The sequence below is a fragment of the Hemicordylus capensis genome, chromosome 2 (genome assembly GCF_027244095.1).
Source record: "Hemicordylus capensis ecotype Gifberg chromosome 2, rHemCap1.1.pri, whole genome shotgun sequence".
In the NCBI taxonomy this organism is placed as follows: Eukaryota; Metazoa; Chordata; class Lepidosauria; order Squamata; family Cordylidae; genus Hemicordylus; species Hemicordylus capensis.
This window is the reverse complement of record NC_069658.1, coordinates 78,397,969-78,422,903: the sequence shown is the minus strand read 5'-3', so window position 1 is coordinate 78,422,903 and position 24,935 is coordinate 78,397,969. Positions and strand designations below refer to the sequence as shown.

The following is a 24,935-nucleotide window of genomic DNA, read 5'->3' as shown; positions in this document are numbered from 1 at the left end:
TCAAAGGATGTGTTACAACACACTGAACACAATTCCTTGGGGATCCCATCACTCATGGAAGACCCCCTCAGAAAAGATAAATTGTGTATCAAATAGTATTCCCCAGGGACCTTCTTAGGAAGCACCCCCAGAGGTGAGATGCATGGCTGAGGAATAGGCAGTGACCAGTGTTCCCTCTAACAAGGCTTCCCAGATGTTGTTGATTACAATTCCCAGAATCCCCAGCCAAAGGCCACTGCAGCTGGGCATGCTGGGAGTTGTTGTCAACAACATCTGGAAGTCCCTGTTAGAGGGAACAGTGGCAGTGACCAGAAAGACCAAAGTCCCTTCCACCCACCACCTCTTTTTCAATCTTCCTCAGGACCGCACTCTCCATACCATGAGCTTAACACAAATTGGGGGCCTGAAAGGCCACCCTTTTTTACTGGCAAGGATTCCCAGATCCAAATGAAAACCCGTCCATCAAATATGCTGCCGCTTCCTGTTTAAGCGGATATGGGGACAACAAGCAGGAGATAACTTGCACATTAACAGGACCAGGTCTTTTTTTCAGCCAGAGAGGGTCCAGGTCTCCCCCCTTGCCCCTTCTTCTAATCTAGGAATTGAATCCTTTGGCCTGACCCCCAGAGTGTTCCCCTGCCTGCTGGAGGAACTAGGGTACTTGCCGCCACACAAGCCACAGGCGTGGTGGAACCTACGTGAGTTGCAGGAGCAGTGATCACCATTGTTACACTCCCAGAAAAACGAGTGGGGTTGAACCCAATGCTGGCCTGCAGCTGCAGTCCCAGAGGAAACTGCCAGCCTGGAAAGCAAGTGCCCACTATCAGCTCTGTCACACTGCACAGGCTGGGAAGGGGACATGATGAGAATCCATCATGGGTTTGTCCCAAAGGGTTTGTCCCAAATGAAAACAAGTTGTCCCAAAGAAGGGTGGTGTCCAATGCTGACCTCATTCTAAAATTTTGATCATAATGGGCCCAGGAAGTGCCCACAAAATCCATAAATGCATGATGGATAAGGTTCAAATACTTAATCAATGAAGGACCTTTTGAAGGCTGGATCTGCAACACCACTCCCACGTAAATACTGAACCCAGTGAGCCAGTTATTCCAAATGCATTCCTTGGTTACCTCCTGCTACTTGCTTGGTTTGCCCTCCCTGAGCTTCACCTCTGCCTCTCAAAAGAGAAAGCTTAACAGATCCATATATTCACCACTCCTAATTTGCTCCTTGGTTGACAGGAGCAGGTGATACCCCATAGGCAGGGTTATGGCCCCAAATGTATAATGCTGAGTCAAAGGAGCCACCCCCATGGAGTATGCTCCAGCTGCTCCCTCCTCCCTCATTAGCCCCAGAGAGCATCATATTCTGCCACCACACCTGACTGCACATACTAAAAGGGGAGCCACTCATACCTGTTAGACCAGGAGCACTCATTCCTAGTCAAGCCCCACTGTTAGCTGGAGAAGTGGCCAGAACCCCAAGACAGTGTGGGGGAAGCAAGAAGAGGATAAACCAGCCACACACCAATGCCCTCACTGGGAGTCACAGTTGTTATCTCACCTGCTCCACCTGGCCTCAACAATTCTATATGTAGTCAAGGGCCCACTGGTACAGCTGCCACTGGTTGAAGTTCAACTGGATCCTAGTCACCGCCTTCTTGGTTACTGCCTTCTTTATTCTGGGCATCTGATTCAAGGCATGCAAGCCTATCAGAAAGAGAGTGCAGTAATTCAACCCTAGCCATACCCCAGTACATTTCCTGCGTGTCTTATATGGGTCAGAAGAACCAGTGCCATCACCCTTCTCTCCATGTTTCTTCACTTTCTCTAGTGCCTCCATCCTGGCAATCAGGGCCCTCAGGTCACACAAATTGCCTTCCTCATCAGAAGAGGAGAGTCGTGGGATGGCAGGCCTCCTAGGGGGCTGCATTGGGCACCCACCACTCTTTCCCTTCACTTTCTTAGTGGAATGCTTGCCAGATTGTATGCCTATTCATTTGTTTTGTGAGCAGTATAAAGAACAGGGGAAGGGGGAGCAGAAGTCAGTGGCAGGGGGAGACCTAAGCTGCCCTCCCACTGACCTGTTTCACCACAAGTCCCAAGAGAGGGGGAGGAAGAGCAGCTCAAATAGAGGCCACTCCCGGCCCTCTAGCTCAAGTGCATAAAACCATGGCAGCCAAACAAGGCCCACAATTATCCCCTGCACCACCCCTACGCACCCGGGACACCAAAGGGAGGAGCCTTCAAACCCCCAAGGACCTGTGCAAACACGACCACCATGACCACTAAAGCAGCACACAGTTGCTCCCCCCACCATGGCACATGCCCCCATGCTGAGGCACACTTACCCCTGGACTTCGGGACCCAAGTCCAGGGCCTCCACACCCCCTGGGGGCCTCAAAATCCTCCTTAGTCTGTCCTGGGTGGTGCTGGAGGGAAATGGGGAAAGAAATGTGTGGGATGGGAATATGTTAAGTTGCATGTTGAAAAGTTTCTGCGAATGCATATTTACATACAATACAATTCTTTTATTACGATCACAGACCAGCACAACGTATTTGCATAAATATGTCTGTTTTATATTCTTACATTCTTGTGAGTTCAGTTGCTGTTTGTGCCCTCTAGAACCCATATGTTAAATACTGCATGTGTCACAGTGTGTGTGTGTGCGGGGGGGCCTCCAAAGAAGGGGGGCTCCAAAGACCTTTAGGTCCCAGCTCCAAAATTACATAGGTGCACCTCTGCTGCCAAGCCCTGTCAATGTGGGCAGCCACCGGCTATTCCCAGCCTTTCCCCACTGCTACACTGTCCCAAATAGGGAGGGGACTGCAGCCCCCTCCCCATCTCAGAAAGAGAAGTCACTGCTGTCAGCCAAACTATACTGCCCCACGTCCTGGGGGGCCCCAATTCAGGAGCTCAAAGACAGAACTCCAGCTGCAGAACCCATCCAGATACAAATGAGCCCGGGAAGGTGCAGGCCTGCTGAAACAGTCCAGCAAGCCCCTCCCTTCCCCAAGTACAACCAGTCATACAGCCCTCATGCCATCCAAGCTTGGGGGTGAGGCAAAACTCCACCCCCCCCAACACAAGGCCATCGCATGGCCCAATCTTTCATTACCCATGATATCAACACTAGAATCCCCATTATCTGGCTCATAGTGATAGACAAATCCTTGTTTTCTCTACAGATATATCTCTAACTAATTACATATAATTGTAACACATAGTCTAAGTGGTAGAGGATAACATGTATGGCCTAGATACATGTATTTTGTATTTTCTTTTCACCTTTTTTGTCTAATATGATTTAATGTGTTATGTGTTTTTATTGTATGTTTTAATCCTCTGTTGTGAGCCACCCAGAGAACAATTTGTTATGGGGCAGCTAAAAAATAAAGTTGTTTATTTATTTGATGATGATGATGATCATGATGATGCTATTTACACACAGTCTACCAGATGTTATTGACTGGATTTGGTACTTTAAATTATCAGGCCCTTTCGAAGGGTCTAGGATAACTAAAGAAAAATTAAATATATTGTCATAGTATTCATGCTGTACCAAGTAGTGTGGCCTTTTGTAGTTGATGTGTTGTAATTTTATTGATGCCCAAGGTGTCAAGATGGTGTTCCAGTTCTTTTGGTACTACACCAAGGGCACTAACAACTATTGGCACCACTATTGTTTTCTTTTTCCAGAGCCACTCAGTTTCAATCTGAAGGTCTTTGTATTTAGTTATTTTCTCCAATTGCTTTTCGTCAACTTGTCTGTCCCCTGGGATTGCAATATCAATTATCAGAACCCGATTCTTCTTGATGACTGCCAGATCAGGCGTATTGTGCACTAAATGCCTATCAGTTTGTATTCGAAAATCCCAAAGGATTTTTGCCTCTTCATTTTCTTTGAGCTTCTCAGTTGGATGATTCCACCAATTCTTTCTTGCTGGCAATTTGTAATTCTTGCAAAAGCTCCAATGGAACATTGCAGCAACTTTGTTGTGTCTTTCCTTATCATCAGTCTGCACGATTTTCTTACAACAACATACAAGGTGCTCAACCGTCTCATCCGCTTCTTTGCATAATTTACACTTACTGTCTTTCTGGGTCTTATCAATTTTTGCTTTTTTAACATTAATAATACAATACAATACAATACAATACAATTTTTGGTGGTTTTTAAAAGTTTTTTTCATGTTATAAAAGCAAAAAATATTATTATTGTTTGCACAGTCAGACAGGTGTTATTGACTAGTTTTTTTTATCCAGATATTGGGTCCTTCGCAAGGACCTGGTATGGCTGAATTTTAGTATCAATGTTGTTGCAGTTATTATTATAGCTATCATCGCAGAATATAGGCTGTTCCCAGTAAAGTTCCTTTTTGTAATTGGCTGATTGTGATTTCTGTGGCCCCTATGGTGTTGAGATGCTTTTCAGGGTGTTTTGAAATTGCACCTAGGGCGCCAATTACCACTGGGATTATTTTGGACTTCTTCTGCCACAGCCTTTCAATTTCAATTTGTAGATCTTTGTATTTTGTGATTTTTTCTATTTCTTTTTCTTCTATTCTGCTATCCCCTGGTATTGCAATGTCGATTATTTTCACTTGTTTTTCTTTCTTCTCGACTACAGTTATATCTGGTGTATTGTGTGGCAGATGTTTGTCTGTTTGTAGTCGGAAGTCTCATAATATTTTTGCAGCTTCATTTTCTACAACTTTTTCAATTTTATGGTCCCACCAATTTTTGGCTACAGGTAGCTTGTACTTTTTGCAGATGTTCCAGTGTATCATACCTGCTACCTTGTCATGTCTTTGTTTGTAGTCAGTCTGTGTGATCTTTTTACAACAGCTGATTAGGTGGTCCACTGTTTCATCTGCTTCTTTACAAAGGCGGCACTTGCCAATTGTTGTGGATTTTTCGACTTTGGCTCTTACTGCATTTGTTCTTAGTGCCTGTTCTTGTGCAGCCAGTATTAAACTCTCTGTTTCTTTCTCCAAGTTGCCATTCTTAAGCTATTGCCAGGTCTTGGTGATGTTAATTTTCCACTTATATTGTGTAAATATTGACCATGCAGTGGCTTATTTTTTCCATTTTTCTGCTTGGTTCTTGACTTGTTCTTTCTTGTAGGCCTGCTTTCTTTCATTGGTGTTGAATAGTTTCTCATTATTGACCATTTGAAGTGCATCTTCTTCACTGTCCTTGATATATTCTTCAAGGCCTCTTTTCTCCTCCTCTACTATTTGATGGACTTGCAGCATTCCTCTTCCACCTGAGCTGAGAGGGAGGTATAGCCTATCTACATCACTGCAGGGGTCCAGAGCATGATTGATGGTCATTATTTTCCTGGTCTTATGATCTAGTGTCTCTAGCTATGCCTGGGTCCAAACTATTATTCCTGCAGTGTATCTGATAATAGGTATAGCCCATGTGTTTATGGTTTGTATGGTGTTCCCGCCATTGAGTTTGGACTTGAGGATTTTCTAACTCTCCTGATGTGTTCACTTCCAATTTTTCTTTTAACTTCAGTGTGTACAATGTTATCAGCCTGGAGAATGCCCAAGTATTTGTAATGTTCTTTCTCTTCCAGGTTCTTGATGTTGCTTCCATTGGGCAGTTCTATTCCTTCTGTTTTTGTTATTTTCCCTCTGTTCATTATTAATGCAGCACACTTGTCTAGTCCAAACTCCATTGCTATATTGCTACTGAATATACAGACAGTGTTTAGCAGTGATTCAATTTCTGACTGGGACTTTCCATACAACTTCAGATCGTCCATGTACAGCAGATGGTTGATTTTACTTGATGTTTTAGATGTTTGGTATCTGAGGCCTGTTTTGTTTAGTATTTGTGAAAGTGGGTCATGGCGATTACAAACAACAGAGGGGATAGTGAGTCCCCTTGGAAAATACCTCTTCTAATGCTAGCCTGTCCATGTGTCTCGCCATTGATTGTTAACTGTGTACTCCACATACTCATTGCTTTTTTGTTTTATAAATATCTGAATGTTTTTGCTGACACCAGTTGTTTCTAAACATTTTAGTATCCATGTGTGAGGCAATGAGTCGAAGGCTTTCTTGTAGTCAATCCATGCAACACTTAGATTGGTTTTTCTTCTCTTACAATTTTCTAAAATCATTTTGTCAATCAGCAGCTGGTCTTTTGTGCCTCTGGTGTTCAGGCAATTTCCTTTCTGTTCAACTGGAAGCTGTTTGTTAGTTAATAAATGTTGCATCACTTCATCTGCTATTATTCCAGTTAATAATTTGAACATGGTTGGCAGACAGGTTATCAGTCTATAATTATTTGGAACTGCACCTTTTGCTGGGTCTTTCATTGGGAGGTGAGTTTTCCCAGTTGTTAGCCATTGTTCAATATCACCGCCTTGCAGAATGTGATTCAACTCTTTTGATAGTTGTTTATGGAGGCTTGTTAGGTGTTTAAGCCAATGCAGTTCATCGTCGCCTGGTGCAGTCCAATTTTTAATTTTCTTTGCTATTTCACTTATTAATTCTGGTGTTGTTATTAGATCTGGCATTTGTTGGTTACATTTTTTGACCTCTTTCACCCAGCCCACTTTTTTATTATAATCTATTGGATTGTCCCATAATTTCCCCCAGAATTGCACTGTTTGTTCTTTATTTGGTGTTTCTATGTTTCTTGTAGTTTCTCCTTCTATGCTTTGGTAGAAACGTCTCTGATTCGATTGGAATTGGAGATTCTGCCTGTGTTGTGTAATTCTGGCTTTGTATCTGCTAATCTTCTTTGACACTGCTGTTATTTGCTGTTTTATTATTTCCAGGACTTCTCTAATTTTCCTTGAATCTAGGTGGTATTTTTGGATCAGATACTGTTTGGTGTTTTGATTCTCAGCTTCTTGTCTTTCATATCTTTCATTTGACTAGCATCTGATCTAAGCCTGGAGATTTTATTTTCTAATCTAATCTTTCATTTAGGTGATGTACTACTTTCTTTTTTTTACAGGTCCATTGATCTTATATCTGAGCTCTTGTGTTGTTATTGTTGTGGCACTGTACATTAGTTGGTTAGTTTCTTGCAAATTATTGGTTGTTATTTCTGCAAGTGCAGCATTTATATCTTTTAATGCCTGAGCAAGTTGTTTTTTGGCAACTCTTTTTAGAGCTGGAAGTCGAACCCTGGTAGTTGTTTGGTTCATGTGCTCAGTTATTTTTTGCTTTAGTTCTTGTTGCTTTTCTGTTAAATGGCATTTGGGTTTTTGAGGTGAAGGCAAAGGGGAGGTTGCCTGGTTTTGATTTTGGAACAGTTCAGCAACAGTGGCATCCTCTGTTTCCAACACCTCCTCCACCTGTGCCTGAGCAACTTCTTCTTACTTTGTCCTATCAATTCTAATGGGAGCCATTAAGCTCTGGGCTCAGCTACATATCTGGCACAATGGGCTCAATTTCCTATAGCTATATGCTATGGTCAGAAGCCTCATACTGTATAGTGTATCTCTTGCTTGTCTTTACCGCTTCAGACTGTAGATGGGACATCAAGTGTTTGACTGATGCCTCATATGAAAAAAAAAATTGCACATACAACACTATTATTTCAGGGAATAGTTTAGCTAACATGACATTTTAGTGTTTTTTGTTTTTTGGAGGAGGGACCATTTTATGTGCAGGCATGCAATCCAAAATGGTATAAGATAACATTTTCTTTACTATGAGCCACATCACCCTTTGAGATAACCATCTGCAGTTGCCACTGGCATGTCTAATGGCTACTCAGGGACTGGCTTTCTCCATTGCTGCCCCTAGGCTTTGGATTGCACTTCCCGCTGAAATAAGAGCCTACTCATCTCTGACAGCTTTTTAAAAGTCTTTAAAGATGCATTTGTTTGCCCAAGCTCTTTAACTAGAATTGTGGTTTTTAATTGTTTTGTTTTAATTTTTGTCTTAATTTGCTTTTGATATTGTTGTAAACTACCCAGAGACATAAGTTTGGGATAGTATACAAATCTAGCAGCAAATGCATCTCACAAAACTATCTCTGTTTGCTTTTAACGTTTTGTAGCTATGTAAGGGATACCCTTCCAGCTTTATGGATATCAATTAACCTAGGTTCATTTCTGAACTATTTCTAATCCTGAAGTATTTTAGTTAATCTTCTGAAAATGAATGGCTCTATCCCATTTTAAATAAGTTCCAGTTACACGTGAATTCTGCGAACATGTGCAATCCACCTACATACAGTTGTGGTTACACCACAGAAAGTGAGCGAGTTCTGTCTTTGTTTGACAGATGGTGTGAGAATAGACCATAAACAAAATACATAATACAAATAGAGCCAACAATCATTTTATGAGTAGTTAAAGCAAAATGCTAATTAGTATGCTATTAATATTCAAAATGATTCTGTGTACTCACCCTAGATGTAGCTACAAAGTTTGCAAATGTGAAATGTGAACAACCTATTTTTAATGTATTAAAGTTCTGTACTCACAAAAATCAGTTGGTCCAGCTGCATCTGCTTGATACTGTTCTTCTTCATGTTAGCCCCAATGGATACAGGTATCTGAAAGGCAAACTAGATGTGATTATGGAAATACATGTATTCCTATACCCTCCCCCCACCCCATCTCAGCTAAAAGCAGAGGCAAGGTTATCCAATATGGCTGGGGCAGAGGTTCACCTAGATAATTTTGGAGCCTGGATGTAAAAGACTTTTGCGCCCTGCCCTTGCCATCACTGCCACTACCAGAGAAGCTGAAATACTACCAGAGAAGCTGCAATGCAGGCTATTTTTTACACCAGAGCATGCTCAGGGAAAGCTGGAAACTCTATTGTATGGGTTTTTTTAGAAGAGATTTTGAGTAAGATATTTCCCACTGACTTGCAGAGAGATACCATGTTTTGTGTGGACAATCCTGCCACTTAGGTTAGTGGCCCTCTCAGCATTTGGAGGCTCCCCCTAGCCCAGAATTTGGAGGGCCGCCTCCAGGCCTGCTGAGGACTGGACCTCCGCCCAGAAGTCCAGTCCAAAGAGCGCCACTGGGCTGGGGTTACAGCATGGGGTGGGGATCTTAAGTTTTCCCTGTGACATGTTTCCTGTACAAGGTACTCTTCCCTGCAGCTGGAATACGATTACTTGAGAACAGGGGCAGCCAGTGAGGGTAGTGAGAGGTACCTTTAAAAAGTGATTACTTGCGATACTGCCAGCACCTGCAACCTGCCGCAAGCAGTGCTGTCCTACCTGGCATCTTGTGCCGCAGCTGCCATGGCTCCAGCATTCACATGACCTCTGCATATGTGTGGAGGCCATTTGCATGGTCAAGTTGACAACACCATGCAGTTCGAATGTCAGATGGACAACTTTAGAGCACTCATGTATCTACTCATATATGCAACACTACTCCTATACATTAGCTAGTTTTAGGAAGTGGAAAAACCATTGTTGTATTCTACCAAGTAACTTCTATGTTTTGTTGTGTAAAAGTTTGTTCCAGTGGTTCCTGTAGAGAGTGTGGGCAGTAGAAGCAGAAAGGAAAAGGGAAGGGAAGAAGAAGGAGAAAATGGAGTTGTTTCTAAATACACACTTAGTTAAATCTATATAAGATTACTTTGTGTTTGTGAGGGGAGGAGCTACAAAACAACCAGCTGAGAAGCTTCTCTGATTATCTCTTTGGGAGAAGCTTTGAAATTCTTTTTGAATTTCACTTTGGTGAAATTTCAGTTCCAATCCTATGCTAGGGGAAACCACTGGGCAAGGCAATGGGAGGTTCAAATAAGTAAAAGGCTTTTCAGAAGATTGGAGAATGGTCACAGTTAGACATTCTGACATGAACAATGCACAAGAGATTGGGTTTGAATTTTATTACAAGACAAGCATTGGTTCAATATAATCAATCATCCTTCTGCTATTGCTCTATCTAAGTGTTAGAATGTAACAAGCACTCCTTCACGATGTCATAGCATTCACATTAATACCATTTAAAATGTTAGGTCTACTTTGTCGTGGGTGAACATCTGATGTTTCACTTGTTTTTCCCACCTTGAACTTTCTATCATCTTGTCAGTGGAGTTTCATTTTGGAACAATGGATAAGAAAGACAAATCTATGGCATTGCAATTTAGACATCCTGCTGTGGGTGATAAATTTCTTTTACATGGGAGCCTTAAACCTATGGAGTGTGGAAAAACAAGGAGAACAGCATCTACAGTAACCAGCATGTGGTGCTATGCCTTTGTCCCGCCTCCTCATAACTTGCTATGTTTGTGGAAGTGTGTGAAAGAAAAGGTGGACACTAGCAAAAGACCAAAGACATTATCATGAAGTGAGGTTGCGCTCAGCTTGTAATGTCTTTGAGATTTTTGAACAGGGAGATTTCAAAACATTCATCCTATGTCTGAACTTGTTCTTCATTCTTTCATTCCTGCTAACTGAGAAAAGAGACACCTTTTAAAGTGGCAATTCTTTTATATTTCACTGCCTTTATCCAACCTAAGTACAGCATCCCTAGAATGGTTGTTGCTGGTGTCTACTTTGTGTGTCATTTTGGGATGGAGAACCATCTTATTTCTTTTTCTATGTAAGCTGCTTTTAGAACACTTTTTTTTGTTGAAAAGCAGTATATAGATATTTGTTGTAGTAGTAAATTTGAACTTCATGTGCCATATGCATAAAGCCAAGAAAGCAAATCCTCATTCAAGTGCTTGAGAAGAACCCCTTCATTTTACTAACTTCTGCCCCTCAACTAGCTAACCCAAACCTTCAGTCTCATGATGATCTCATTACTCACTGGAATACAAATATTTACACCAAAACCTATATATTACACAAGCCAGCTGGGATGGTTGGTACCATCTCAGGGGGATGAATGCTCAAGTGATTTTTGACACCATTTAGAAGTCCATCTAGTGATGGAACCTCATCTGGTGATGGAACATCACCCCTGGAGATGGAAAATAGATGGTAACATTGCAGTAAGTTTTTTAAAAGCAAACACTACTATAAAATGTCATTGATGTCAGAGGAATGGACAATGACAATTGGCAGGAATGTTATCCAAAGATTACTCCATGAAAAGAGTACAACAATTTGTTCATTGTTACCCTAACCATTTCCTCTGAGCAAAAATGACTGCAATGTTATCCTAATCATTTGGGGAAGGGATAAAGAAGGGGTGATAACACAGAGCAAGTTGTAAGTTCAGTAGTGCTATTGCCTATTTTCCATCTCTGGGAGCAGGCAGATGTCAAAAATTACTATGAGCATTTGTCCCCTGAGATGGTAAAGAAGGCCAAAATTTGTGGGCCTTGCTCATGGACTAGTAATTTTTAAAAAAATATTTTGAAATAACATGTCCATTTTCCTGCCTCTCTGTGTGTGTGTGTGTGTGATTTTCACTCACTATGAGGAGACAGAATCCTCGTGTTTTCACTCCAGGGAAAGCGTCTCACTTTGTCTAGGTGCAGCATTTACACCCAGTTGTTTTCACTGGTCTTGGGAACCTCTTCTGGGGCTGGTAGGTTGGATGCCCAAGACCTCCTGAATCTCCCCTAATTTGCCTAGCAACCTCTAGCTGATGTGAACTGGGATAGCCCTGGATGCAGAGCAGAATCACATTCAGGGGAGCTCGGCATCCTTGTCGCCCAAGACATAAACCCAGTTGGTGTTGACTCACATGTGTCCATCCTCTTTGCAGGATCTGTGTGTGAAGTGGGCAGATGGGATTGAACTCCTCATTTTCCCTGCTTCCAACTCGCTGGCCAATATGGGGGAGGTGCGGGCCCAGCACAAGATGATTACACACACACTAAAAGGTAGGGATTTGTGTAAATTCACTCTAGTATGCCTGTGCAAAAATCTCTTTAGAACAGATGAGGAATACTGCAGCTTGGACAACTCTTGTGCAAGCACAAGAATACTTGTAATATTGTAACACTAGTCTGTAACACCAGCTCCAATAAATAGCTCAAATAACTAGTGCAACAGCTTTATACTACGCAAGTTCTTCCGCAAGTGCTTCATTAATCAGGATATCAGCCAGGGTGTTTATGTAATGTAATTGACTTGTAATTGGCCAGGGTTTTTATGTAATCAAAAGAGAAACCAACCAAGAGCACCACTAACCCCACCTTGATAATAAAAACCCTAAGTTTCTCTCTAAGCACTTTTTACAAGCGAAACACAGCTAAGAGGAATCAAACAGCAATTCCTTCACATCTAGACATATACACACACAACTATTTTTTAAAATTGATAAAATAATAAACAAATATAATTTTTTTAATCTATCCCACCCATCCCACCATAGACAAAGATTTTTTCCCCCCAATTGGCACACAGCAAATGTAGGCTCTCAAATAATATATGAAATTGCCATAGATGCGTGTGGTAAAAGCCACCTAGCTTGGCCCAATATCTTTGAACTGGCTCAATGGCCATCTGTATTTGTAATTGCTCTAGGAGCTGAGACAGAAGGTGGCTTTTAAGAAACCACCCACGGCTTTTCCCACAAGTGTGTTTGCTATGAGGAGTTGGATTAAATCCAGATGTAGAAGAGCACAAGTTAACATCTGTAACATCTAAAACATAACAAAAGCCAAATTCTGTTTCTTAGATTCCTTTTAGGCATTATTTTGGGGAGCGGTCATGCTACAGTTCAATAGCACATTGAATGTCTACTTTGTATTTGTTTTTTGTTTTTTGTTTACCACAGAATATATCAATATGCAACTCATCTGCTATATCTAGCCACACTCAAAATGTAACCCAGCAGTTGCACATGATACCTGACTCCAGATATCTTTTCAACTGTATACCAAGTCTGACCTTTAAATCAAATGCTATCTTGACTCTGCTTTGTTTCTATCGTTTCTGGAGACAAATTACCCTATAATGGATGTGTGGTTATTTTTCTTGTGCTTCTGTAAGCTTAACTTGCATCTTCTTGGAAAGATTAAAGAGCTGTTTTGATTCAGTGTTCATTTCCTTTTCCTCAGTTGGCAAAGAAACAAATCTCCTCAGGATACATTGCTTAGAGGATTCCCCCCACCCAACCTTTTTCATTATAGAGAAAACAAAGCAATATTTCTATTCTCGGCTTTCTCAGTGATCTCAGACCTTTTCAGGACTGCTGCAGAGAAGGAGAACATCAGTAGTGGTTCTCCCCCTCCCTCACATTGATCTGATTTCACTATAATGGAGTTGCTGGCACTGATGACTTCAGTGGTTTCAATATCTACCATCTCCTCACACTTTCCTTTGGAGGTTGTAACAAAAGCCAGCCACACTCACCTTGGTGACTGTCATCACCTTCTTTGTTAATAGCATAGATTTTCCATTTTTCATTCTGCTGCTTTGACTATCCTCTGGAATAGAATTCTCTTCTGAAGTGGCAGGTTTGGCACAGAATCCTTTGGCTTCTGTCAAGCCTACTGTGAAAATGTGACCCACAGCAGTAAAGAGGAGACAAAAAAAGCCCCCCCCCCCAAGTGTTTGGACTTAAATATCCTCTCTCACATCAGTGCTAAACTGGATTAATTCCTTTGATTTAAAGTCCAGTCAAAATGGGGACAAATCAGTCACACTGGGATTCATAACATACACATGAAGCAAAAGAGCAAAATCAAAACTAGAATCTCAGAAACTGAATTTCATCACAGCATACATTTTAGCACAGCATGAGATTTTCTTCGAGAGTTTTCAGGTGGGCAATTATGTATATTTGTTATGTTCTGCCCTAACTCAAGGGGCCACAGCAGCTTGCTGCAATTTTTTCAGTGTCTTCTTTATTCCCAAAGGGTTCATAATCTCTGAACACATCAGTTAAAAACAAGCCACCACAATATGTCTATTAAAATACTTCTTATTTATTCATTTACTCTATCTGTATCCTGCACTTCCTCCAAAGAACCCAGAGCAGTATACATGGTTAGGTTTATCCTCACAATAATAACCCTCTGAGGTAGGTTAGGCTGAGTGATAAGTGACTTACCCAATGTCACCTAGTGAGTTTCATGACTGAACAGGGGTCTTCCCAGTAGGGATGTGTGGATCAATTTGGGTACAAAATAATTTGTACCCAAATTTAGCTGATTCAGGCAATTTGTAGGCAGAACAAATCACCCCTGTGCTCAATTGCCCAGATTTGAGTACAAAACAAATCACCCAGATTCGGACCCGAAAAAGTATGGAAATTCAGAACTCCATTTTGTGGCCACAGTGGGTTGGGTGGTAGTGCCCAATGGGTGGAAGCTACCACCTAAATTCCAAAGAAATTGGCCAAAAGGATGATTGTAAAACAAATTTAAGTTGGCATCTTTAAGCCTTTCCCCATAGGGAGTAATGGGGATTTCAGCAGCCCCATAACTCCATGCCCAGAACAAGTCGCAGTGTAGTGTGCATGGTGTGCCAACCAGCCCCAAACCTCAAGCCCATGGGGTACTAGGTTTTGTTATTGTTTTCAGTTTTTGAGGTGTTCTGATAGTGGATTCTCTGGTCATTCATCATTTTGCACCAAAGATGATGTATGAACAAAGATGTTCATTCATTATCTTTGGCGCAAAATGATGAATGAACAAAGAATCCACTATCATTGTTCATCTTTGTTCATTCATAATCTTTGGTGCAAAATGATTAATCCACTATCATTTTGCACCAAAGAATCCACTCTCAGAACACCTCAAAAATTGGAAATAATAACTAAACCCAGATTTAAGCAGATTTGGACCCAAAACAAATCGGATGTGTGCGTGTGATTCAATTTGGGTACAAATTGAATCGAAAAAATCAATTCATGCACATCTCTACACTCTAACCACTACACCACATTAGCCCTCATAACATGTAGGCATGGTGAATTAACTTTCCAGTTCTTCATTGGAGAAGAAAAGGAGGAATGGAGAAAGAGAGAGGAGGCAGGCAGGGATCCAGGAACAACACAGCGAGGACATGTGGAAATAAACCTCATTTAAACTGGTGCTAATTTATATAAAAGATGCAGTAAGATCAGGCTACAGAGCTGCTAAGCTGTTGCAAAAGGACTCAGGCCAATAATAAAATGAGGGGAGGAGAGAATGGAATAACTAGTGTACACACAACTTTAATTCAACCTTAATTTGGGAAGAAGCTGTTAATGAGGACTAGAAAAGTGACTCACCACAGCACTCTTTCTCCCCAGAAGAAGCAGTTCCTGCTGAGACACCTGATCCAGCTCACCATTGGCCACCTGTGTTGAGCAATGGTGCTTTCCTGGTGCCACACCTGTGTCCAATGGAGTAGTGCTCTGATTGGTCTTCCTCTGTGCCTTTTACTGACTGATTGAGAGCACTATCAGGCAATGCTCCTAGATGGACGGGAAATCTTGATTGGCTATTGATAACTAAATATGTGATTTGGATTGACAATTAGTTTTTGCATGGTGATTTCTGCGGTGTGGAACATTTGAGGTTGATGCCCTGCGTCAGACAAATTTTGGGGAGGGGAAAGTGGGATTCAGGGGAAGCCCCAACAAGCGATAGAGAAGGGAGTGAATGCATCAAATTTGGTGGGATAATGGTGGGCAAGGCATCTGCCCTGATTAGGGATGTGCAAAAAAATTTGAAGTTTTTTCTGAGGTGTGAATTCTCATTCTATCATAGCAAATGAGATTTTTTTCAATTAAACAACTCTCATGACCCCACTTTCACTTTTTCACACTCTCTATTACTATGAATAATATGAGGAAGTAATCAATATAGCACACTTCACCTTATGAAGACAAACCTCATAAAAATAAATTCACCAAAATTCACCCCTCTGCCCAGTCACTCTTAAATTGGGGATGGGTGGTAGCCTCCACCCATTAGGCACTATCTACCAGCCCACCCCACTCCTTTGGGGCAGATCCACTTTCTGCCCCCAATCTGCCCCAAAGACACCCAAACTTCAAAAATTCTCAAAAAATCAGCCCTCTGCCCAATCCCCCTGAAATTGGGGTGGTAGCCTCCACCCATTAGGCACTACCACCCCACCCCACTCTTTTGGGGCAGGTCCACTTTCTGCCCCCAAACTGCCCCAAAGTCACTAAAACTTCAAAAATTTTCAAAAAATCACTCCTTTGTCCAAACCCCCTGAAATTGGGGTGGTAGCCTCCACCCATTAGGCACTACCATCCCACCCCACTATTCTGCCCCAGGCCCCACTTTCTGCCCCAATCTGCCCCAAAGACATGAAAATTTCAGAAATTTACCAAAAATCAGCCCTTTGCCCAATCCCCCTGAAATTGGGGTGGTAGCCTGCACCCATTAGGCACTACCACCCCACCCCACTCCTTTTGCCCAGATCCCATGCTATGCCCCAGAACTGCCCCAAAGTCACTAAAACTTCAAAAATTTGCCAAAAATCAGGACTTTGCCCAATCCCCCTGAAATTGGGGTGGTAGACTCTACCCATTGGGCACTACCACCCAACCCCAAAATTTTGCCCCTGGGCCCCTTTTTACCCCCCGAATTAATTCATATTCAGATTCAGATTAAATCCAAATCCAAACCGAATCAAGGGTGATTCGGGTGACCCAGATTCGGGCACAAAACAGAACAGGGGTGATTCGGTTCGGGTCTGAGCCGAATCACCCAAAAACCCGAATTGCACACCCCTAGCCCTGATAAAGGAACCACTTGTTCCCTTTGCCTACTGCACTTCTATGTGAATACTCTGAACCATTAAGATTAAGCTGTTACCTAGCACTGCTTCACCTATTCCCATCAACATCACTTAAAGATGCACCAAAGGGAGCCAGTAGGCATTGTTGTAGTTCTCTAAGTAGTTCTTTAAATCAGTAAGACCCAAGAAGCCATTGACAGTTTCAGCCTACAGGAACATCCAACCCAAAAGGGTCTGCTGAGGAAACCCTTATCTATAGTATATCCCTCAGGCCATTCACAAACATCTATTTTTTTTTCAGGTACCATACCTTAGGCAAAAGCACAGGCTTGGCATTAAAAGATCAAAGTTCAGTCCCTCACATCTCCATCTTAACATCTTAGTCAGAAGCAGGGGCTTAGCTAGGGAAGAGGAGTCCCGTGTTTGCCCCTCTTCCCAGATGCCCCTTGGAATGAGGGAGATGAAGAAAATATGGAGGGGTGGAGCTGGGGGCCCCTCAGGATCGGGGGGGCTGAATTCTTTGAACCCATCCACTCAATTATAGCTACACCCCCCTGGTAAGATGGATAAAGAAAGACTTTTCTTTGACACCTTTGTTGCTGCTGCCAGTCAGTCCAAATGGACTAATAGTCTAATTCTGAGTAAGGGAGATTCATAGGTTAATAACTTTGTACAGAATCTTTACTCGTGATCATCCCACCCCAAAACAGTGACAAATTGCTTGCACTAATTCACTTTGCCCAAACTCCCTGACATCCAGCACAGTGGTCATGCATTCTCTGCTAGTCAGGCAGGATGCTTTTGTGTGTCCAGTGAGAATCTAGAAGTTAGCCCATGAACAGGCAGCCAACTTATGTTCTTAGTACTCTGATAATGATGGTTTGGTTACTGTGCTCTTTGAGAAGTACATGAGTGTCAGTCAGCCACTTCACTGCTTTCCATCTGCTATGGCTCACAATATTGGCCAATGGGTCGGTCTGTTTACTTTCTCCAAACAGATGCTATGGATGGAATTAAATGCTTTAAATTCATGAATCATAAAATTTCTGTGTGAGCCTTTATTTTAGTGTTAATGTACAGGAAGATTCTATAACTTTAAAGAAGTATAAAGATCATGAAAGTCCCATGCCCAGGCTATTATAATCTGTTCCATATGTCTGTATCTTTAATTTTACCTTTGAGACACAGAAAACACATACAAAAACCCTCTTGATTTTCATGTGTGAATCTATTGGGTCTCTACTGAAATTACAGAGGCTAAAGGTCTGCCACTTAGGGACCCTTTTGCATGCAAGAAAGTGGCTAGCAGAAGTGTAATTTTTGAGAATAGATGGATGTGTGTAGCTGGTCACTTCCCTGTGTCTTATGAACATATCTAAGGATAAGTAAAGCAAGATGTGGCTTCAGTTATAAAAAAATGTTGCGGAAAAACTCAGCTGCATGCCCATCAGCTCATCACACAGCTGTCTTGATTTATTGCTTTTATACTTCACACTCTTGGCTCCTGACCTTGGGTCAGGATGAGTCCTGGCAAATTTTGTTGATGTATGAAAGTATTTGACATTTGGAACATGTAAAGGGTAGTGTTGGTGGCCTAGCCAATATATTGAACAAGGCATTTTTACAGGCATTTTTTTGCTAACGAAAACAGGATATGAGGAATTGTTTGCTTTCTGAACCACTGTGATTCACAGATGAGCTCTTTCACTATCTTGGACAGTGAACAGGATGAAAAAAGACAACACTATCCAGAGAGTTCTGTCTTCTTACCAAGCAGTCGTGTTCTTGTCTATAAAGCATAGCAAAGGAAATCTGGAAGAAAAAAATGTTTTTTAGATGACATTAATATGTGATATGTGCTAGAATATAATTGCTCTATTTCTAACAGGCACCTTTCTTTCCCCCTGTACATTTGTTTCCACAGCAATTAGCAATTTTCTAATACAAGTTTGTTTGTAACAGGTGTACAAGTACATTGTGGAATGAATGTGTTATACAGAGAACCCGTATCGCACCCCTTGATAGACATTTTCACCTGATTGTAGATATTTGCAGCTTGTAAATAACAAGCATGGATTGTGAGAAGTAGACCAATCCCTTGTTAGACTGGTAATGGTGGTTTTTCTCTTTTATATGTTAGTAAGGAGAAGAAAAAATGAATGGGAAGGTATACATAATCTTACAATAGAAGCCAAGGGAATAAGAAAAGTAGGTCAAGAAAAGAGCACAGTGTGCTTTAAAAAAAGATGTATTTTTTGGTCTATTGTTTGATTTCTCTATGCTTTTCATTAAAATAATCCCAAAGAGGCTTACAATATAATTAAAACAAAACAACAACCCTAACCCTAAAATAATTAAAATATGAAAAGTGCAAATATTAAATATAAATAAAAACATAATAAATATCTATTTAAAAGTTTAAAAACCTATATAAAACAGTAACACACAAAACACAGGACAGCAGCAGTAAAAACCATACTCTCATATAAAAGCAGGGTGAAGAGCCACCCTTCTACTTGTTTTCTAAAAAAATGTGATGGAGGCTGAGGAATGGATGACAGCTGGGAGAAAATTCCAAAGCTTGGGGACAATGATTGAGAAGGCCCTGTCCCACATGCTCGACCGCTGAGCCTCTCTTACCTTTGGCACATGGAGCAGAGCCCCCCTCCAATGATCTTTGTCAAGCGGGCAAAAACCCTTGGGAGCAGGCATTCCTTCAGATATCCAGGGCCCAAACCATTAAGGTCTTTAAAGGTCAAATCCAGCATGTTTTATTTATTTCATTCATTTAAATTATTTTTCAAATTTGTAGACTGCCCCAAACTCCAATCTCTGGGCGGTTTATAACAACATTAAACATATTTTAAAAACCTTTTAAAAATTGGTCTCAGAAACGGATTGGTAGCCAGTGCAGCTCTTTCAGAATGTAAACCAACAGGCAGCTCCAGATAAAATCCTAGCTGCCTCATTTTGCACTAGCCACAGTTTCTGAAAACTCTTCAAGGGCAGCCCCACATAGAGCATGTTACCAGCCATGACATGGCTAAGGTGTGGGTAACTGTTATCCTGTTCTTACAGAAAGAATGAGAGCCTGCACTTAAAAATTAGCTCTCAAGTTACTGAGTTGCGATGGAATTTTGCCTACGAAATTAGAAAGTTTAGAGTAATCCCATGTGTATGTATGGGAGGCAGTCCACAGATGTGCCACCCATCTGCACATAAAGTGAAACTCAAAGGACATTTGAAAGGAAGATCTTTGTCAGGCAAAACATTGGTAGGCATTTTCAGGGACGTTTAACAAGTATTGATAAGAGAAACACATGAGCCCTATTCAGGCATTAAGGTCATTTGCAACACAACCTTTTTCACGCAACCTTTTTGCGCTGGGTAGGGAGGGTTGTGGGGAAGGCAGGAATGCTTCTACTTTCCCTCCAGATGATCTTCATTTCTTCTTGGGCCACAAGGCTTGTGCACCCACATGATCTGCACTGCTCTTGGCAGCACGGTGTCCTGGAGGTCGGGAAAATGCAGCCTAGACTCCAGATACCCCTAAATGCACTGTGTGAGGAGCATGGTGGATGGAGGGAGTTCCCCTCTAGCTGGACACTCTAGGTGCCCAGCTCTGTGTCTGCTTGGGCTGCTGGCAGCCCAAGCAGATACATAACCAGGGACCTGGGTAAAAGGGCATCTTTGTGCCCTTCGGCTCAGGTAAAAGCCTGGGTGAAAACCTTGGGCTAGCTGGAGAGGCAGCACTGATACTGGCCACAATTCCTGCGCTTCACATGAACAGCCCTACCCATACCTGGGTAGGGCTGGGTAGTGCACATTTTAAAAGTGCACCTTAGTACATGATCTGTGTATTGAATATGTGTGAATAACTACATGCATATAGGTTTGTATATAGGCACATATTGAAAATACAGTGGTCCCTCGACTTACGAAAAGAATCCGTTCCGAACGCACGTTCGGAGGTCAAAATTTTCGTAAGTCGAAAAGCGCATCCACGGAGGTCTGAAAACATTCGTAAGTCAAGTAAGCCGCATCTAAAAATTCGTAGGTCGAGTAAGCCGCATCTAAAATGGCAACGACTTCCGGTCTTTTTTGTCATTCGTAACTCGAAAACATCGTAAGTCGAGTAGTTCGTAGGTCGAGGGACCACTGTAATGTACATGTGTGTAACATAATGTGTTACTAGGGCTATGGGTTTTTGTTTTTACATCTCTGTATTGAAGTTAGCTCAGTAGCTATGCAGCCATGTTTGTGAGAGAACTTAAAACAAATAAAACAAAACATTTTAGAGATTCTAGTAAGAACTAAGTAGTAATCTAACTGCTTTTATGTAAATGGCTTTGAGAACTTTTCTGGGGAAAGAAACAGTATAAACAACAACAACAACAACAACAGTGGTGGGACCACACAACCACCTGAAAGTACACTGGCAAGTAATGTTGTCCAAACCCACTAAAGTATGGTTTCCAAGCAGTGTTCTCCCTCATTTTTTTTCCATCTGTGTGAGGAATGAGTTTTATTCTTGGAGTGTGTGCAGTATCAAGGCAGTGTGTGCACACATGCATTCAGAGTGGGGCCTTCCTGATTGAACCCGAGTGGGATTTTAAATTAACTGAACGAACATCAAAAAACTTGTGAGCGCATGCACGTGCACATGCCTTAGAAGCAACACTGCTCCCAAGCCAGACTTTGTAATCAACATTTGAAGTTGGCGGGCAATGGGACTTTGGCAGGTTCAGATGACACACCCACTGGGAAACATAGGTTCCTGGAAACTGGACTTCCTAGCAATTGTGTGAACCTGCCATCATCATCATCATCATCATCATCATCATCATCATCATCATCATCTACACATATATAACAATTTTTTACACCTGACGGCTTATTTCCATAGCTAAATATCAAGGATACCACCATGATAGCGGTCCCTGTTGTTAACAGGCAACTGAGGTGGAGTCATAATTTTTTATCAATTTAATAATGTATATACCATCCAAAACATATTTTCCAGTACAGTTCACAATAAAACATGAGAATAGTGCATATATTAACAACACAATGAGCTCATTCTCACAAGTGAGTGAGAGGGCTACCGGGAGGGAGACGGCGAAGGCTGCTTAGACTCACTTTCCTCACAATCTTTGGTCCACATACTATCCTCGGTCTGTGGATCTTTGCCCACATAGAAACCAACTGCTCCCAGCAGTGTGGGGGATTGGTGACTGGGATGAGTCATCTCAGCCCCCGGAACTCCCACAATGCATCATTGACATATGGCACCTACACATGAGCACTTAGTCCAGGTTAATGGCGCTCTCGTATCCTTAACCCTGACTAAGCAACGGGCTCTCTAAGTGGGTTTGCTGCCATGCCACCGCTGGGAGCCACTTGCCTCTCAGCAATACACATGTGCAGCCAAGAGCGGCCTTAGCCCGCTCTTGGCTGCCTTAGCCTGCTCTTGGCTGCACATGGAAACAGCTGAGATAGTTTAAAAAGTAGTAAAGCAGCAGCAAACATAGAAACAGAGAGAGGGGGGGGGAAGAGGAAGAATTAATTTTATTAAAATGGGGGGAAAAAACTTATAAAAGATAACAATAAGACCTTAAAGATTTGATCAGAACATCAACAAATAACTACTAAAGTTGTATCCAATGACTTATTCTTCAGATGTGCACTGACTTGCATTTTTAAATGTGCTTAAAAAGCACCTTCTTGTATTTTCACACAAAAAATACAGTTGTTAGGAGGCCAGTCTCCAGTATCCCGGAACAGCAAGATTAGCTCTTTCCCTTTGCACTGTTTTCCCATCAAAAATTGTCCCCAAAGGAAGGATGGAACAAAAGGGAAGCATTGGCCTAGTACCTCATGAATGAACTGTCTCCAATTCTATGGCTGCCTTCACACATAATGGAAAACTTCAGGTCCAACAGACCCGCGGTTTGCCCCCATTCCCCCTGCTGCTGTCCCAGATGATGCAGTCTGGAGTCTAGGAGACTGGGCGTGGGGTCTGGCTGCACTGGCTTCCTCCTTCTCATGAAGGACAGGCATGGCAGCCAATCAGGGATAGAGAGAGGGAGGAGCTTCCTACCCTCAACTCCAGTTCCAAGCAGCGGCAGCCTTCAGACGACATGGCATCACTTTCTAACTGCAGTTATTGCCTGCGGAACTGAAGAGTAACCAAGGGTACACATTTAGGTTTGTGGCTGAGAATCTTGGGTCACTTTTTGAATGGAACTCAGGGTTCCCACATTTGGACAACCGCAAACCCCAACCTCTGGCATGGTTGCCTGCAGTTTTGCATGATGTCCAAAGGTGGTCAATCTATGTTGATTAATCCTAGATTCACTGTTGACTTATTTACTCAGCAGGTAATCACTTAGTATTATTGTCAGTGAATGCTCAACAGTTGCATAGTAACAGACCTTTCACATTAACTCCAGGTAGGATTGAAGCCATTTGGTCAAATCTATGTGGTAGCTGCTCAATACACCATGCTTGGTGGTGTCATTGCTCACCATGTGAATCAATTGCCACTTGGTTTTCTTCACACCATTCCAAAACATCCCTGCTGAAGATTGGCAGTGCTATAGATCTTCAAATCAAGTCACTACACAGGAATGATTGACTGTGCAGAACAACCACTACAAAAGTTGGTTTGAAGAAGTTCCATTAATAAAAGTCACAAATAATGTCACAATTAATACAGTGTTCTTGTATTATGTGAAAGTTCAGAGAAAGTCTTCTCAAATCTTGCCAGAGCAGAACCATTGTCCCACTATTCTTCTTGGGAATTTGAATTTTTTTAAATCCCATTTCCTAGTTTTAAAAAATATTTTAAGTGATAAGCAAATTAACCAAGAGACAAGAAATGAGTAAGAGACAATGGTCCAGATTTTTTTTAAAAAAATTGTCTATTTATATAGGCTTTGTTTCCCACCCAGCCTGTAACTATACCTTCAAAACAAATGGAAAATGTTGATAATTTCAGAGATATATTTGGGAGGAAAATAAAATATGTATAGGTTGCTGTTCAGTACTCCAGGCACATACATGCAAGATTCCGCTCTCTATGGCAAAGAAAAATGGTCTCCTGTGTTCATAGGAGTTTAATCTGCCAACAGGATCTGCATCTAGATAGCAAGCTCTCTAGATCACAGCTATAGTGATCTAAAAAAGTTAGATTTAATATTACTCGTACAAACTCACTCATGCATAAAAAAGCATTGAAATTGTCAGTTATGGCTCTTGCCTTAACTTGAATGCCATGAAATCCATAAAGATGTCTCACATATTGTCCTCGCTTCTTTTTCCCTGAGAAATATTCTAGAACAATTAAACTGAGGACACCTCTCATTGCTCTTGAAATTACAAAAGTAATGAACAATGAAAGATGTCCTCAGATCTACTTACACTGCAAGAACAATGAAACTGAGGACACGTTGGGGTGGAAGTGAATGGCAACCTAAGGTTGTAACTCTTACTTTTTTAATTCTATGGTACATGGAGGAATGTTTAAACTGCTGTAACTTGGGCATTTTTCACAATTTCTTTGAAATTTAGAGTCTTCCATCCTTAATCAAAAGATCTTTGATTTTATACTGGTAGGGCAGATTAATTCTATAAGTAGTACTATGGTTTTATAAGCATCATACAGCCTCACTTGGTCTCCCACTGCACTATATAACTTGCCTATATCTGTTACTATTGAAAAACATGAGAAAGTTTTAACTTTGTAACTTTAAACCTACACATTGCATCAAAGCTATATCCCAGTAGTCAATCTTCCAACCTCCAAAAACATAACCTTAAGGTATTGTTTTATAGCTGTTTCCCTCATACACACGAAGAAATCTTATGTAGATTTCTAAAGATTTATTAAGCAACAACTCAATTTTCTTCTTTCCCTCCCTTTTACTTTCAAACAAACATACAAACATCAAAACAAACAAACAGCAAAACTTTACTGGATAGAATACATTATTTTCTGGATAATATAATGGCAGTGAAAGATTGCTTCATCACACAAACTGCTTTTCTTAATCCAATGTCTTTAAAATCTGGACAATTTGAACATGTCAGAATCCACACCAGGCAACTCCACACCAAAGTTCATGCTGTTGGACAGACTGTATCAGTTCTGGAAGAATAAATTTCATAAACCCTAAAAGGTGTTCACACTTTAAGACTCCCATGGCTGTATAATTACAATGGCTCACGTGATGCGCAAGGCAATGCCAGGATTCTGATTGGCCAGCTCTGCTGCTAATGTCCACTGGTCTCAGGGCAACTATTTCAGTGGTGATGGGGAATAGG

General features: G+C 41.5%; 1 long non-coding RNA gene across 1 annotated transcript; it reads right to left on the bottom strand.

Annotated features, from left to right (window-relative positions):
- Window positions 1–15,132: 15,132 nt before the first annotated feature.
- Window positions 15,133–22,598, bottom strand: LOC128342254 (uncharacterized). Its single transcript, XR_008314867.1, has 3 exons — window positions 22,485–22,598; window positions 18,381–18,422; window positions 15,133–15,312 (listed from the first exon to the last, which is right to left on the bottom strand). It is a non-coding gene; the product is annotated as an uncharacterized LOC128342254 (long non-coding RNA).
- Between the last annotated feature and the right edge of the window lie 2,337 nt (window positions 22,599–24,935).